The sequence below is a fragment of the Lygodium microphyllum genome, chromosome 10 (assembly GCF_053477565.2).
Source record: "Lygodium microphyllum isolate KBCC chromosome 10, Lygodium_microphyllum_v1.1.10, whole genome shotgun sequence".
NCBI classification, from domain to species: domain Eukaryota; kingdom Viridiplantae; phylum Streptophyta; class Polypodiopsida; order Schizaeales; family Lygodiaceae; genus Lygodium; species Lygodium microphyllum.
In genome coordinates, this window is record NC_141144.1 from 13,459,162 (window position 1) to 13,477,480 (window position 18,319).

Below are 18,319 nucleotides of genomic sequence, written 5' to 3' on the forward strand. Positions count from 1 at the left end.
TTTTCCTTTGTGTTCCTCTTGGGGCTCCATGTTTTTGGTGCGCAGCCGAGGAAACTTGCCATCAATAAGCATCAGAAGAGGCTAAAAATGATGGAAATGGCATTGCCAAGAAAAGTAGAATTCAATGGATGTTTGCAAAGTTCCTTCTTCCACTGAAGAGTTGGAGATTCTAATTATCAAAGCCACTTCCTACAAGAATTTTATCCCACAATGGTGGAAACATATCACCATCATGATGCATGCTCTATGTGATGAACAGTTTCCTCATCCTGTTGAAGCAGTAGAAACTTGCATCTTGGTGGCAAATTGTTTGGGAACAAACTGAAGAGCAGAAACAAAGAGAATGACTATCCATGGAAGATTTAGCATTCATTGAGAAGTTTCCATACATCATCAAGTGGGAGATTGTGAAGAAGCTCCAGGAGTCGTGGTCTGTGGAGGTTCACGAAAACAAGAAGGAAAAGAGTTGGGATTTGTTCGTGGATGCTCAACAACAAGATATGTGGGATGCTTGGTGTTTTGACAATATTCTATTTTTCCAATTAGCAATCCACTGGAAGTTGGTAGACATAGTGTTTTTCACAACATACACTGTTGAAACCCTCTGAAGTTGGCATTATTATAATGACACAACAACAATCCTAAGAAGAATGAGTTTTGATACTTTTAGAACGGAATATCTCCCCCTCTGTAGTGGTTTGGAAGCCGAATTCAGAGATGTTGAAAAGAAGGAAGTAGAAGAGATGTTGGCCAGATAATCCCCCAGAGAGACTGAAGCCCTCTCTGATACTATCCTGTTGAGTATAGACCAACTGGTTGGAGCCAAGCCCCTGATGAATGATGCAATCAGGAGGCAAGCATTAGAACAAGTCCAGAGGTACGTGAGAAGAGAGAAGGCAAAAATCAAAGTTGAGAACGAGCTCACAGCAGAAGTCTCCTTTGACGCCCTAAAAGCATTCTTTACAGAAGTTCCCATGGCGACTCAAGGTCCCCTTCCTAGTCAGATTCGTCTTGGAAATATTGATGACATGCTAGCAAATGTAGTCGCATTGCCAGTTTTTAAGGGAGAGTACAATGAAAACCCTGATCTTCATGTAGCAAAATTTATGGTAGCATGTGTGGCTAACAATGCTAGAACCCCTGAGCATTGGTTAGCGATATTCCCTGCCACTTTCAAGGGCGCAACGTTTCAGTGGTATGAGAGACAAGCAGCAGGAACTTTTGGCACTTGGGACTCCTGAAGTTGGCCTTCCTCACTAAATTCAGGTGTAAAGATTTTGAAGAGCGGATGCGAGAGGAGTTCATGAACCTAAGCCAGTCCTCTAGAGAAAGAGTAGAAGCTTATGTCTCGTGAATGGAATCCATCCTGAAGAGATGGACTAACCATCTTTTGGACGAAGGCATTCAAAAAGGAGTGTTCCTTAGAGGCCTACAACCAGAAGTTCGCAAGTTTGTGGAATTGAGAAGACCAGACAATCTGCAAGCTACAGTGGAAGGTGCAAGATTGTATGATGAAGTTGAAGCAAGGTTGTCAATGACTCCAAGAAGAGGAGTCTTACCTCCTCCCATGCCAAGAATGGTATACCCACCAAATGCAGTTCCAGGGACAGTTCCCTACCCCTATCCCCAGATGCAAACAGTGCCACAGTATAATGCACCTAATCCACTGTGGTCACCACAGACCATAGTGCCTCAAATGATGGTTAAACCACAACAACAGTGGCCTCAAACAGTTTCTCCAATGGAGACTCAACAACAGTGGAACCCTACCAACTGGAATCAACAATCCCAAGTCTCAATAGGATCTCTGAATCAGAACCAGAACAAAGGACCTTCTGGATCAACCCAACCAGTGTATGTAGTAATTACAGAAGCTTCCTAAAATCCTACTACAAGCACTTCAGGAGGTGAAAATATGAAGGACTACTTATCCAAGTATCAAGAAAGAGCTTATGGATGTGATTACAAAGCAGGTACAGACACTGAAGGTGAATACCGCCAATATATCTACCCCAACGGGAGCTGGAAGAGATGTGATGCGCTCTAATACATGGTGTGGAAAGTGTCATCAAGCGGGACATTTAGCCACTAAATGTACCCGAAAACCAACCAATCCCGGAGCCTTTTGTTCCTACTGTTTGCGGAAGAACCATACAGAGGATATTTGCTCTCTAAAAGAGATGCATGAACGAAGAGAGAAAGATGAAAATGCAAGATTCAACTTGCTAGAATCCAAAATGACAACACAAGATATTGGACCAAAGCCTAGGGAGTTTGGTCCTAATTTCGGTCCAAGGAGGTTTCCCTCTCAAAGTTAAAAAGGACGATAGTCTGGCAGTGGTTAGAGAGATCAGAGTTGGAATGTTACAGGTGTGGATAAAAGGGCCATATCTCCCCGAATTGTCCAAACCCTAGATGATCTGTGGATTACAAGCCCTTATGCAGTTGATGCAAAGGAGAAAGCCACACTGCAAAGGACTGTCCAAGTCCAGCCCCTGTAAAGGCCAATGGCACTGATAGCCAACAGAAGGCACAAGAGCTTGCCTCCAATTTGGTAGAGTTGGAAGTTGCGCCGCTGTTACGCACGCAAAGAAGAAGGAACTAGTCATTTAGAATGAAAATAATTCTCCTGCCAAGACTGTGAAGTTCAACCTACCAATAGAGGGACGGAGCAGTACAGAATAGAACAGTGTAGTACAGAGCGCTGCAGTGCCACAGAGAGTCATAGAGACAATCCCAGAAACAGGACCAGAGGTCCAGGAGATAGACGATACCGAAGAACTTCTGAAAATAGAAGAAGTGCCGATGTTGCAATTATTAGAAGAAAAAGGAAAGATGAAAATAGGTGTAGCCCCATTCCCCAGCCGGTTGGAGAAGCCTGTGGATCCTATCAAAGATTATGACTTGGTCAAAGACCTAGACACTTTTAAACCTAACTTAATATTTCGGCAATTGTTGATGCTGTCTCCCAGCTTGCCGAAAGAAATTCAAAAGCATCTTAACAAGAAGACGTGGACTAAGGATCGCTCCTTCAATAGCGACCAAGACCAATAAGGCCCCGAAGCCTGTAAAGGAAGTAGATGTGGCTAATGCCTTCCTAGATCCTGGAAACCCAGAGATTAGTGTATGGATAGAAGGACGCTTTATTTCAGATGCATTGATTGATGGAGATTCATCAGTAAATATAATGATGCATGTGACAATGAAGGACTTAGGGTTGCAAGGAATTCAACCTACACACTGGCTTATCAGATTGGCAAACCAAAGTAGAATTAAACCGTTGGGCATCCTCCCATATGTAAAAACAACCCTTGCAGGAAGAGACTATTGGTTGACATATTTGGTGGTCAAACCAAATTCTTATGGTACTTCATACCCTCTGCTGTTGGGAAGACCTTGGCTTTTTGAAGCAAGAGCTAGGACAGACTGGTTCAAAGGAACCCTAACCCTAGGCAGAGGACCCAACAAAGTGGTGTTAAAGTTGTATGGATCACAAAAAGGCAATGGATCCACATCCATCGAAGTCATAACTGACTCCTCCAACGAGGTAACAGATGGTACATCAGGAGACGAAGAGGCTGTTAAGCATATCTTTCCTAAGAAAGCAGAGGCACAGTCCCTAACAGTGGGCACTATAAGCCAAGTACCAAGGGAAGCAAAGTCCTTGTCCATGGGAGAATACCTCCTGCCTCAACTAGAATTAACTTTTGAAATCACCTCTGACAGTGAAATAGAAGCATGGATGTACTGTTCTCCTTATTACATGTCAGTCGTAGAGATAGAATAGAGACAGAACAGATACAGAGCAGAGACAGTCATAGATACAGAGACAGAGCAGAAACAGAGACAAAAGCAAAAGCAAAAGCAGATGCAGAGGCAAAAGATATGTTATTCTCCTACAGAGCCTCTACAGAAGTAGAGACAGAGCCTCCAGAGGATGAGGATGAAAATGATGAGAAAAAAAATGAAGCAGGTTATGAAAGTGCAGATGAAGAATTTTCTCTGATAGCGGATGATCTTGTTGATGGCCTTACAGAGACCTCAGAGGCCGAAGATCTCAGGGTGCTAGATGGAATGACCATGGTTCCATTTGGGTTGGCCAATGGACCACAAAGTATGCAGAATCTGTATAAGCAAGGGATTAAAGGCATAAAAATTAAGTTCACCATTGGCTCCTATCGCCCTGACCGTTCAATCTAGAGAAAAGATGATGATGATGCCCATTGTCAACAGAAGCCAAAGCCCTCAGAGCCACGGCCTCTAGAAGGTCCATGCTATGTGACATTCCTGGACGCATCCTCTGAAGATGAATATCTAAGTCTAGAATAAATTACCACTCACATGGAAACAAATAGAGCTCTGATATCCTTCCAGCAACCTCAACAGACAAATGAGTCATCTGTTTAGAAGGAGGACACTAGTTCTAGTGGAACATCAGACGAGGATACTACTCTCTTGAAAGAGTCAGACCTCTATTGAGAAGCAATCCGTGGGACATTTATCCGCGAAGTGGAAGGTGAAAGACAAGTAACATTCTTGGATATTGATGGTACTGAAGGTCACCTGAAAGTTGGTCTCAATCTTCCAGAAGAGGAACTAGTGGTCTTGTGAGACCTATTAAAGGAGAACTCAGACGTGTTTTCTTGGTCATACAAAGATTTAAAGAGGATTGATCCCACAGTATGCCAGCATCACATTGACCTACAGCCTAATGCCAAACCTGTAAGGAAAAGACAAAGACGTATGAATCCTAATTACTCTGCTCTGGTGAAGGCTGAATTATTGAAACTTCTTGAAGCCGAGTTCGTTTACCCCGTGGCTAATAGTGAATGGGTTTCGCCCATTGTGGTAGTACCCAAGAAGAACGGGAAACTTCGAATATGTGTCCACTTTCGAAAGCTGAACTTAAAGACAAAGAAGGATCATTTCCCTATCCCTTTTACAGACCAACTGTTGGACACAGTGGCAAGCCATGAGTTGTACTCCCTCTTGGATGGATTCAGTGGATATAACCAAGTCCAAATTGCAGAAAAGGACCAATCCAAAACAACCTTTACCACAGAATGGGGGACCTATGCCTATAGAGTGATGCCATTTGGGCTCTGTAATGCTCCTACCACCTTCCAACGAGTAATGATAGCTGCCTTCCAGAATCATTTGCATGATTTCATTGTGGTGTATCTTGATGATTTTTGTGTCTACAGTGAGAGAGAGAAACAAGAAGATACCATGAAGGAAGGAAAGAGACAAGAACAACAAAACAAGGGAGGAAAAAATTATGAACACTAAGCTTTTTGATTATTTGAATTTAGTTTCAATTGTCATCATCATATAATCCTAGATATATCATGAGTGCAAAGTGACCAAGACCCTATGTCATTAATATAAAGGATGTCATAATCACAATTATGAGATGATAAAAATTGATATTCATAATAATCATGGTAATATTGTATCCATATCTATTTATAAAATTACCTTTTTTTTCAAAAATAAAACTTACATTTATTATGAAGGCTTTTCTCTCATTGATCTAGAGTACTCTCTCTATCCTAAAAGGCATTTTTAAGACCTCAAATCTCCCCTAATGAAGGCAAGAAATACCTAGTGTGCAAATTGAAGAAGAGTCTTTATTGGCATAAGCAAGTATCTAGAGAGTGGTATCATAAGTTTGATGATTTCATTCATTCATAGGGTATTCTCAGAGTGATATGGATTTGTGCTTATGTATGAAGAAGCACCGTGATGATAGCCTTATTATCTTGGTGTTGTATGTTGATGATATGCTTATAGTTGGGAGTGCTCAAGCTAAGCTGGATGCTTTAAAGAATCAACTCAAGAATATCTTTGAGATGAAAGACATGGGACAATCCTCACACATAGAATGTGTATTATATGCAATCGCTCTAATGGACTTCTCTATTTTTCCCAGAATGAGTACATCCACAAAGGTTTGAGCAATTTCATATATAGGATGGTAAGCATGTTGGCTATCCTTTACCTTCTCATGTGTGAAGATTAGTCAAGTCGATTGTCTACAATCAAATAATGAGAAGGCCAAGATGGCCAAGGTTTTGTATGCATCTATAGTGGGCAATTTGTTGTATGTCATCATGATAGCTCCTCTTCCTGACATAGCATTTGCAATGGGAGTTGTGGCATGTTATATGGCTACACCTGATAGAGGCGACATCACGACACTATGAAGGGTATCATGAGATACCTTAAACACACTACATTTATGTGCACTTGCTATGGTAGTCAAGATATAGGAGTACACTAAATCAAATTATGCAAGACATGTAGATAACAAAGGAAGTCCACCTTTGGGTATGTCTTTACCTATAATGGAAGTACTATCTCGTGGATGTCCATGGCATAGAAATGCATGGCCTTATCTACTACTAAGGTTAAGTACATTGTAGCCACTGAGGCTTGCAAGAAGGCCCTATGGTTAGGTTGTCTGGTGTAGAACTTGGTCGAACTAAGACTCCCAAACTATATTCAAATTTGATGGTGCGCCATTCATTTGGCCCATAATTTGGTCTTCCACACAAAGGAAATGCACATTGAGGATTGTTATCACTTCATTAGGGTGGTCATAGAAGACAAGTCCATCGAGCTTGTCAAGATACCTATAGATATGATTCTTGCGGATATCCTCACTAAAAGTCTCTTGCTCGAATGATATGCTTTCCTTAGGAGGTTGATGGGTTTAAGATGAGATAATATCTTTCCTCATCATGTTGTACACTATGTACATGTTTTATTTTTCTCCTTTTTTTTAAAACTCGTCACCAAGGCACATTTTCCTTTAAGTGGGAGGTTGTTAGGGCTTAAAGGCCACATGTGCCTAGCTTCCTACATTTATTATATATAGACCCGCACACATGTATATTGCTGGTGGTGGGCACCCATCATAATCACTTTATTATTTATTTATTTAGTGAAAAATAGAATAAGGGAATGCAAGTCACATATTATGACTGTTGGAGTTCACGCATATTGTCTCTCTTTCTTTTGCTCTCTTGCTCCATATACCATAGCTCTTATTTCACTCTTTCTTCCACCCTTGTGTGCTTCTACTCGGACAACAAGTAGGATGCAAAATTTGTTTATGGGATCTTTAAATATCTAAGGCCTTTTATAAAGTGCTATTGTGATCTTGCTAGCCATAGATCCGAGTGGAAAAATAATACTATTTTGTGGTTTCACCACTCACTCTAGTTTATTGTGCATAACATGGATACCATATTCTTAGCAAAATCTTTGTGTCGCTCCCTTCTACTCTTCTTTAGTTGGATCTCCAACAAATATATGAGGCTATTAAAGCCTCTTTAGTCTTCTTATATTATTGGGATATGGCTCTCACAACTACCAAGAATCTTATGATCCATAGAGGTTGATTAAATCTACCTTGTTCCTTAAAAGGAGATGGAGTTAAGCTAATCAAATGATGCTTCAACCCTTAAAAGGCTCTAAATATTTTCAATACTCCTCTAGTGCAAAGTTCTTTACAAACTTCCTCTAGGGGAAATAGGCACCCTTGAGTACATTATCGACCAAAAAACGTTTGGTCAAGATCTTTTTCTACCTCATCATAAAAGTCCAACAATAACCACACTGTGATTAGATGGTGCCGGTTTGTATGCAATAGCTCCATGGTTTCTTAATTATCAAGAAAAGTAAACCCAAAAAAACTATCATCCACATTCATTTTTGTAGTGCCTTTCTAGAGTGGGTCTCACCCATAGCTACTTTCCAAGAATTCTCCTATCTTATGGGTCTCCCCTTCCACCTCACATCTTGGAGGATGTTACTTTTTCATGGAAATTTTGGCCCTCTTTATAATAATTTTTGTATCATCTCCATGATACTTTTACCAATATTGTCTCTTCTTATAATTCCCGCTTATATAGCAAATAATTCTATCTCAAGAAATCATTCTCATGTGGGTACTATGAATTTGGATATCATTCAAGATCCTTCATTATCTACACCCCTTTCTAAAGGCACGAATCATATCCTTGCCTATCCATTCAATCTACAAGATGCAAGGGATCCACTCTTGAATGGGTTCAACTCCTTTTTTATTATGCTTATATTAGATATTAAAACTCTTTTCTCTAGGTTTAAAAGTTATATCACAATAAGCTTACATGATGTCAATTTTCCTCATCTTGATAGCTTTACAATGTTACTCACAATGACTTTCTAATTGTGGGTATAGATAAAGCCCAAAACAACCCCTCCATCTTTTGCATACACAAATTCAAACATCAAACCTTCACTACTCTTTTATGATTCTTTGACTCACTCCAATGTTTTCCCTTATCTTGTGTGCACATCTATAGTTGGATTTACATTGAATACATGCATATCTCTATTGTCATACTTGACGCTTGCAAGCTTATCATGATAGAAATGGCTGTTGACCTTAATAAAAAGGTTTATGTTACTTTTGGAATTAAACTTCACTCCTTTTGGGTGGTCAATTCCGTGTAATGTAAAAACATGGATCTAGGACATGGCTTGAGGCGAAAGCTATGGAGGTTGGAAGAGAAAGAGTGAGTTCATGAAGACACTAACATGACTGACTGTTACACAAGTGAATTAGGTTCCAAGATGGAAGCTTGGACTCATAAACACAATCTTGTGTATAGACTGACAATGACACAGAGACTTTACTAAAGGACAAAAGTACTATAACATTGCATTAGAAAAGAGAGCAAGTATAATGCTTTATAGGAAATTGGATGGTAGCACTTCTCCTACTGTGCTTATAGGATTCTAGTCCTGAGCCCACACTGCTCCATACAAAGAGGCTAAGTAGGTGTGATTGCAGAAATCTCAACACCCCTCCTCAATCACAACTAGAAGTACAAAGTATGTAGAGGCTTTAGTGAGAGCAACACCTGCAAAGTGTGGGCACACCATAAACATGGAAAAACACTTGAAGGCTGTCAGAGAAAAGGTTAAGTGTGGGTACCACAAACATGGTGGACATCCAGAGGCTGTAACAGGGGCCTCACAAAGTGTATAGACGTTGTAGGATAAGGCTACATGAGGAGTTTACAAGTTTATGTCCGAAGCACTAGGGCTAGGCAATACAAGGCTAAAAAAATCTATCGGAATAGGAGTGATGAGGTTTTCTCTTGGTGGTCCTCTTCTTCTTTTGCTTCATGTTCTCTTCTTCTTCTTTAACAGCAACTAGATAGGCCTTTTGGGACCTCTTTCTGGTGTGGCAGAAATTCTCGGTGTGCCCTGTCCTTTTACAAAAGTCACAAAAAAGCTAGTCCTTCTTGCCTTTGTACCTGTTGCCAACATATAATGCTTGTTCATCTCTAAAGGTGCTTAGTCCTTCCTTTTTTTTTTGCTTCTTTTCCTCCTCTAATAGTGATGCCTGGATATCAACAAGCTCAGGGTTTGGCATATTGATTAGAGTTGTTGACACATTATTATATTCAGGAGGCAAACTTTTGAGCAGAACGCCAATGCAAACATCTTCTTCCATTTTAATGTTGATTCTTGCAAGTTGGGTTAGAAGTCCTTCCATGTAATTTAGATATGTGGAAAGTGATGTGCTGGACTTCATTTCAAGCTTGAAAAATTCAATCAAGAGACCATACTTTGATGACTTAGACTGTGCACTAAACAAAGTGTCAAGTCTCTTCCATGTATCCTGTGAAGTATCACAATTATCCACATGGTGGATATAGTTGTCATCTAGCTCCAGTTTGATAATGGCCTAAGCCTAATCATCATTCTTTTGCCAAGTGACTGCAAGGTCCACATCACGAGGCTTCTTCTCTTTGCCACTGGTGATGGTCCCAAGACCCTTCTTCATTAGGAGGATGAGCTTGATGCGGGTCTGCCAAGTTGAAACCCAAATGCCCCTTTGAAGCGAACTGTCGGAGAATCCTTGCCCATGCTAGAGTTGGAGGATCAACAACAAATAAACTTCAAAATTCTCATATTTCATAGTAGAAGACTTGATCTTGAGTATACTTGATAAGCACAAGTGCCAAAAGACACTAGATGAATAGTATTAAGAGATACCGATGCTTGTAGCTCGAAGCTTGAGACCTTCAAAATGACCTTTAGAATCTCCCCTCCTTGATTTGATGCTGAACAAAGTATTGGACAACTTCAGATTCAGTGGATCAGAGTGACAGAGGCTTGGTTTGAGTGTTAGGAGAGAGAAAATAATGAAAAGATGAAGCTTTGAGTTATTAGCTATGGTAGTCACAATTAGGTTTTGCAGAGTAGCCTGGTTTTTCACACATTGCAGGAGCTGTAGTGCATCATTTTCAAAACTTTTTTATAGAAATGAAGCTTGGTAGATAGGCTACCAAAGCCCCATGATCCCTTGCCAGATTACGCAGTGCAGAGAGCATGCCATTGTACGGACGCATACATGCACAGAATGAGCCATCGAGATAAGAAAATGGCAATGCCAGTTGCCTATTGTGGACAATTTCTGTGTGTGTGGTGAAAAGATGAAGCGCCTTGAAGTTAGGATAATTCCTTATAAGGAAGCATGTAGAGATAATGCCTGGATGTGGAGATATAAGAGCTCCAAGCAAGGTTGGTACTGCCTAGCTATGGCTGCCATGGAAGGTTGGTGAAGATAGAGTAAGAAAATGAACTCATTGGTTGGACTTGAGCAGAGTTGGAGAGAGATTAGAAGGGAGGTTTATTGATCTAAATTGATGTATCCCATGCTCGCCATGGCTCTGATACCATGTAAAAACATGGATCTAGAACATGGCTTGAGGTGGAAGCTATGGAGGTTGGAAGAGAAAGAGTGAGTTCATGAAGACACTGACATGACTGATTGTTACACAAGTGAATTAGGTTTCAAGATGGAAGCTTGGGCTCATAAACACAATCTTGTGTATAGATTGACAATGACACAGAGACTTTACTAAAGGAAAAAAGTACTATGACATTGCATTAGAAAAGAGAGTAAGTACAATGCTTTATAGGAAATTGGATGGTAGCACTTCTCCTATTGTGCTTATGGGATTCTAGTCCTGAGCCCACACAGCTCCATTCAAAGAGGCTAAGTAGGTGTGATTGCAGAAATCTCAACATGTAAGACTTTTTTATTAATCTTACCTAACCAAATCAAAAAGTCCACCATTTCAAAGTGGTTTGGCCCAAAACACCTAAAAATAATCACATCAACCTCACTGTGGAGGATTGCCTTACATACAACACCTATTTTATTAATAATACTATCCTCTCACACTCACACATGTCACAAAAAGACAATTTTCCAACATTCCCATGGGGTTTTCTTGTTCAACATTATGGTGTATCCTCCACCTTTTCATATTGAATATTCCTTTTGCACAAATTTAGAACCCTCTAATATAGGTCTGATATCCTCAAACATTTCACCCATACTTGAAAATTCTATGATGGTCTTCTTGTGGTTAATGTACCTCATCCAACAACATTCTTCACTCTTAGTGAGACATCCCTCTTTTGCATCTACAAAAAGGCCCTATTGATCTCAAGAATAACTCCTTCACCTTCTTGAACTCTAGTCACTTTATATCTCAATCCACTAAGTTCCTCAACATGGAATTCAATTGTGTCTCGCATCACTTTATGGTGAAATCTAACAACAAGAAACATCACCTTTCACAATCCCAATGAACACCTTTCTTGATGTTTTGGTGGAGTGAGACACGATATTTTTGGTATGCACTGCATAATAGGTCCTAAACAATGCATGATACCAGAATGGTAAAAGTTGATAGTTGATACACACACTCTCTAACATAGCCTATGCGTGTATAGGGAGAGGTCCGTTCACTTTCTTGAAACATATTGTTGCATATAGCTCCTTTGAAAATCCTTACTCTACCACTTTCTTAGGATCTAAAATGGGCCCAATAGTGGCTCTTGCACACTCAAGCCCACTCTCGGGTGCCTGAAAACTCAACCCCCTATGGTCTTATGGCTATGAGCAACTGGAAGACTCACTAGAGAATCTCACATTACATTAAAACATTGTGTTCATTGTCCAATCCCTAATTGCTTTGTCCTAAACTCCAAGCAAGGAGCATCCCATAAAAAAAGAGTGTAAACACCCCTCGTGACATAAACATAGGCACCTCCCCATCTAAATGTTATGGCCTCTATATTGGGTGTCCTTTTTTATTAGGGTTGGTTCTTATCGGGTCCCACTCTTCATGGAAAATCCATCAATTAACTCCTCTCTTTCTCACTTGACCCACTTGATAACCACAAACCTATCTAGGGGTTGGATCTCCTTACATACACTTGGTCCAAGAGAAAAAAATTGTGAACATGCTTTAATGTGTACACACAACTACATTGTGCTTAAAAAACCTCAAAAAACCAATGTCTAGGTTCCAAACATATATTTCCATATGTGCAAAACTACATCACAACACGGTGTTGCAATGTCATGGCACCAAGCCCATTGGTGTCTTACTTACTACCATAACATATACATATAATCACAAAATCAAACCTAAGAAAGTTCATTCATCATTCGTTTGATATCTTATCTCTTTGTCACATGAAATGTCACATCTATGAGTATTGAGGCCATCCTTATGCTACAAACTTGAAATAGATTTATGGATTTTTATTAAAAGGATGAGTTTATGGAACAATATTACAACCGTTGTTCTAACTTTACCTAATTTTTGACTTTTCTTTTCTTTTCAATGTATTTTTAGAGTGTTTTCAAAATTTTTGCTATTTTTATGAGAAAAAAAGAAAAAATATAAAAGCTAATCAAGGTTAAAGACCAAAACTAGACTTATATTCAACCCATGGAAACATGATAAATTCTCACTTTCACAAACTATGTAGCATAGATGCTCAGTTATGTGTGATTCTCATTATTTTATGTGTGTTGTAGGAGATGTAAGAACTCCACAAACCATTGGACCACTGTTATTGCTCCCTTTGATTTCTGTTGATGCAGTTCCTTTAGCCTTATAAATACTCTAGCATCATGTGTTCATGCATAATCACAACCCTCTCTCTTCCATTTCACCCCTACCTCCTCTCTCATGTGAATCTATTTTAATGGCTATGGAAGAGGAGAGAGAAATACCACATAATATGAGAGAGAAAGATTAAAAATGTGGATTTTGTAATCCTTCATCTCATAAGAAACAAAATACATAGCTGCATAGAGGATGAGAAGGATCCATTTCAGTTATTGCATGCCACAAATGCTAAAGATTGATCATGAGAAGATCAAGAAACCTTCAAGAATATAATGCCCTTATGTTCCATGAATCTAGTTGGTCTTCTCTCTCTATGATTCATTTTGGTTGATGTGGCCTTTGCTAAGGCCCATGTCTCTCCAATTTTTACCCATGCCATGTTCAACCTTCAAATCTTAGCCATAATTGACCTGCTTGGCTGCCCATATCACATTTCCATGTAAAATAAGGTGTCTTGTCATGAATTTTGGCTCCAAAGATATTACTTTAGTGCAAAATACAAGTCTATTTGCTACTCTAGTTCCCACAACTCTGAGTTTGCACTTCGATTTGCCTTTGCCTTTGAGCTATACCATGAATTATGCCTTGACATCTTACAAAATTGTTCAGCTTAACTCTCAAGTCTTCATTTTTGGGCTTCAAATCTTCAAAATTGACTCTCAAATCTTGTAAAATAACTCTAGTTTTTGCTCGTTAAAAAAAATTATACAAGCACTAAAAATGAAAAAAATAAAGTGCTTAACTCACATATATGGATCTAGTAGCCAAGAATGAGATCAAGGATGAGCGTCCCTAAGGGTTTAGCACTCCATAACTACCCTCACTATTAGATGAACCTAAGTCAACTTACAAGACCACAGGCACATCTTGCTAAAGTAAAACACAATGTGAAAGAAAACTAACAAAGATATACAAGTACCAAAAATGAGAAAAGTAAAGTGCTAAGCTCACATATATGGGTCCAATAGCCAAGAATGAGACTAAGGATGAGCATCCCTTAAGAGGTTAGTTCTCCATAACTACCCTCACTATCGGATGAGCCTAAGTCAGCCTATAAGACATCCTAGATTATCCAAACAAGTACCTAGGAATCATCTTGATCTCCCACATAAGGCACACTAATGTTTAGAGAAAGTTTAGGCCAACTCATTTTCAATTCCTTTAGTAAAAAAAGAAAGACACAATCCCAATTTTCTTCCCTTTTTATTGAATTTTGCCAACACCATCATCATCTATTATATTCCTCTTTAGTAAGGATGGCTTATCAACCATTGTAGTCACTACCATGCCCCAAGGAGACAAAGGCATTGGGTTCATGGTTGTCTCGCACCTAGGAACCCACGCTGACCTCGCAAGGTGACATATAGAATTTCAAATTTCCTCCACTCTTATTTTATTCCCCGTGGCTAGGTCTCATCCTAAGGAGAATAGGGCATCATTGGCTTGAATCCAAGAACCTACCAAGTCCTCACAAGGTGATGAGCATTTTCTAGCTTTTTTGTCTTTGATTGGTTACATCTAGGCTAGCTACCTCGCAGAAGAAAGGGTGACATCTAGGCCACAAGTTGTTTATTGGTGCTCGCTACTTGTTCACATGCTTGGGGGTTATAAGTAGAAGTTTTATTATGCTTAACATTTAAATTGTTAAGCTCCTTTGGTGGACAAAATGGCATACATTGTGTCCCAAGTTAAAATTGGCCATTTTCTTGGCATTATCCTTCATACTAGCACAAGCTTTAGATCACTTTGTAAAATAGTCTATTTTCACAATAAGATAGCATTTCCACATTGTTGATGAAGGATGCATCAATTCAAAAAAGTCAATGACCCATTTCTCAAAGGGCAATGCCACTAGGATGGGTTTAAGAGGCGGTTTACGATTCTCTCTATGGTATTGTGTCTCTAATATACATCATAATGCTTTACATATTCAAAAGAAATGTGGAAGTCCATTGACCACCAATATCCAACATGCAAGGCCTTCTAGGTAGTGAGCTATCCACTGGAATGATCCCCACTTGTTAAATTGTGACATTCTTCTAAAATGAATGGCATATCTTTGCGTAGCACACATCGATGATACACTTTATCCACACTTACCTTGTATAAGACACCTACTTATTAGGAAGAGCAAAGTGCTTGTTGCTTAATCTTTCTCTTTTTTGATCGAGATAAATTTTCTAATAGGTTGCTTGTAGATAAATAATAAGTGATAGAGGCATACCATGAGGAAATAGAGGCTACAACAATCTTACAGAAGCCCTGACAATCACTAATATCGGCCCACTCTTCTTTCAATGAAGTCCACTAAACATTCAACAATCCCATGCAATCTCGATGGCTTACTCCAAATCTCACAATCAAATTCTTGCAAAGAAATTGAACATTTGGCTAGGTGGTCAATAAGTTGTTGCTTGTTCAACGATAAACCTAATCCCTTAGACTTTGTGAAAGATACCACCTTCTCATGCAAGATATAATGTTTAGACTTCTTTGGTTGCAAAAACCATGGCCAAAGATACATTCTCTTATTAACTTTAATTAAGCTCTTGTAACTTCTAGCTTTATAGAAGCAATAGGATGATATAGTTGTGCTTCCAAAATATTGGATGGGAAACAACTGACACTATGCACCATTGTTGCAACCACTAAAATATAGACAACTTCACCTCTTTTAGGAGCCTTTAAGACTAGTGTTTTAGATAGTTCCAACTTTACATCCCCAAATGCCACCTTACAAGGTTCCATCAACTCTCAAAGAGATGGTTGTGCAACAAATGATTTGTTAAAGGAAATGACCACTCAACCAATACATTAATAAACCTTTGATAATAACCCACTAATGAAACGAAGTTGTGAACCTCCCTAGGACTAGTGGGTCTGCTCATCGCTACAATGATAGCTACCTTTTCAAGATCATTAGCAATGCTAACCGTACTCACAAGATGTCCCAAAAATTAACCATAGGGCATGCCAAATATGCACTTTTGTGGATTAAGTGGGATACAATAATCATGACACCTCTTAAAACATTTACCCGTACAATGAGCTATCAATCATGGATCATGGCTACCCCCAAATCATCTATAAAGATCGTAACCTCCTTGCGGGAGATATCAATAGACGTTTTATCAACCCTCCTTTGCTAGGATCAAAGAGCATTACACAAATCAAGTGATGTGATATGCAAAAGTACCAAAGATAATAATAAATGTTGTGTTCCAACTTGTCTTCTTTAACTATGATCATTCAGTTGTAGCCCACGAGACAATTCATGAAAGAATACATCTCTCACCCTACCAATTGATCCAAGATCTGATCAATAATGGGAAAATGATAATAATCCTTGCCCATTTGCTTATTGAGCTCCTTAAAACCCACACATAGGTTGATTTGGTTATCCTTATTTTCCCTAATCGTCGCAATCAGTGAGCACTATTTAGTATATTCCATGGGGAACAACAATTTGACCTTTTGTAAATGCATCAATTCCTCAGATCAAGGAAAGAGCCAAAGAGAGTTTGCCATGTATGCAAGAATATGGTATTCTTGTCTCCTCCTTTTTGGAGATAGTAGGGTCCACTTCGTGATTCTCTCCTCCCTTTTACCCAAAATTTCCAAAGTCTAACATGTTTTGATAGTCTCGAAGTCCTTATTTACTTATAAATTCTGACAAAGGACATGATAAATATGTTGTGAAGTTAATAATGACTTTTTTAAAGTAGGGAGCTTTTGGTGCCCAATATATTTTCATTAGTCTTCTTAGTATTCCTTTTTAGTTCATTCACCTTTCTCGATGAGCTTCTTTCTTTGCGAATTCAATCTAAGTATGACATCCAAAAGGCATCCTTCTCATTTAGTAAACTCCTGCATCATCTATAGCCAAGGAGGTAACGGAAATTGGGAGCCCAAAACCTTTTGCATAAATGATTGGGTTAGTATACTGCCATCTTGCAAGGGCTCTCACAAGGTGAAAAGAAAAAAAAAAGAGGATACAAAACAAGAAGAAAAAGAGAGGATATAAAACATCACTGGAAGGGACGTATTATTGGTTTCAAAATTATGTATGAAGAGTGATTTGTCAAAGTGCAACATGTTTACATGTCCAAGGATATGCACTTGCCTCCAAATGTGAACATGTTTGCCAACAAATGCATTGTAAGTCTTAAGTTGATAACATATGTGATATTTTTTCATTTAAGCAAGTACTGATATCAAATTCTTGGTTGTAGATATATTTTCATCACTCAACAAGTACTGAATGGCAACTTGTGGAGAGCTTGAGTGGAACTTTCAATGCGATTCATAACGCGTTTGTAGACATTATCTATGTTGATGAGACCGTCGGTTCTTTTAGTGAGAGAAGAATTTTTATATATTATGCAAAGTATATGGCTCCCTCTAAAGAGGGTACATATGGACATATCAAGGATTTTCCATTGCCAAGTCTCTCATCTCTAAATTGGGAGATTCTTGATAAAGCAATGATGCATAGTTTTAAATTCAAAATATGTCAAGATATTTAAAATTCCATGAGAGCTGGAAGGATCTCAAGAAGAATATGCCTGTCATGGTTTATACCCTTGCATATATTTGTGGCCTACTTCAAAAAAGGAAATTCACAAAGGACAAATATATCTTGGCTAAGTAAAAATTTTGTAAAAGTGGAACCAGATAACATTATAGGAAGGATTTGGAAATCTAGAGAGTATGACCATAAGGGCGATACCATGAGGTGTATTGTATGCCCCCAATCCTTGTCTTTGTGTTATAACATCACACGACAAACTCTTGCTTTGGGCTTCGATTATAAGAGATACAAACTTAAACTAGACATTTGGATTCCCTTGGATTCTGATATAGATTGTATGCCCTTCAAACTTAAGGTGCAAGTTATAGCACATGAAGAAGAAAAGGAGGTAAATATGACTTTCAATTGGAGTCTTAAAGATGTAAGGGATACCTTGGAGCTGCTAGATAGTACATTCCCTAAATATAAGTTCAAAGTAAATGGTAAAACCATTGGGAAAAGAGTTGAATGCTCTTTCTCTTGTATGAGTTGCTTGCCTCCCACAATTGTAAGCTTTGAGCCATAAATATGAAAACATTGATTATATTTACGTATGATAAAAATCTTTTCATTGAATCGAGAGTTACAAAATTGAAGTGAAAATATACAAGGATGCAAAATTACATTAAAGATTCCTTCTTGTTTCCGTTTGCATCTATTTGTCTTCTTTTGTCTTTGTAACCTCTTCATCGCTTTCTACAAAGATATCTAATCTCCTTATAGTGACTTTTTTCTTTGGTTGCTAGAA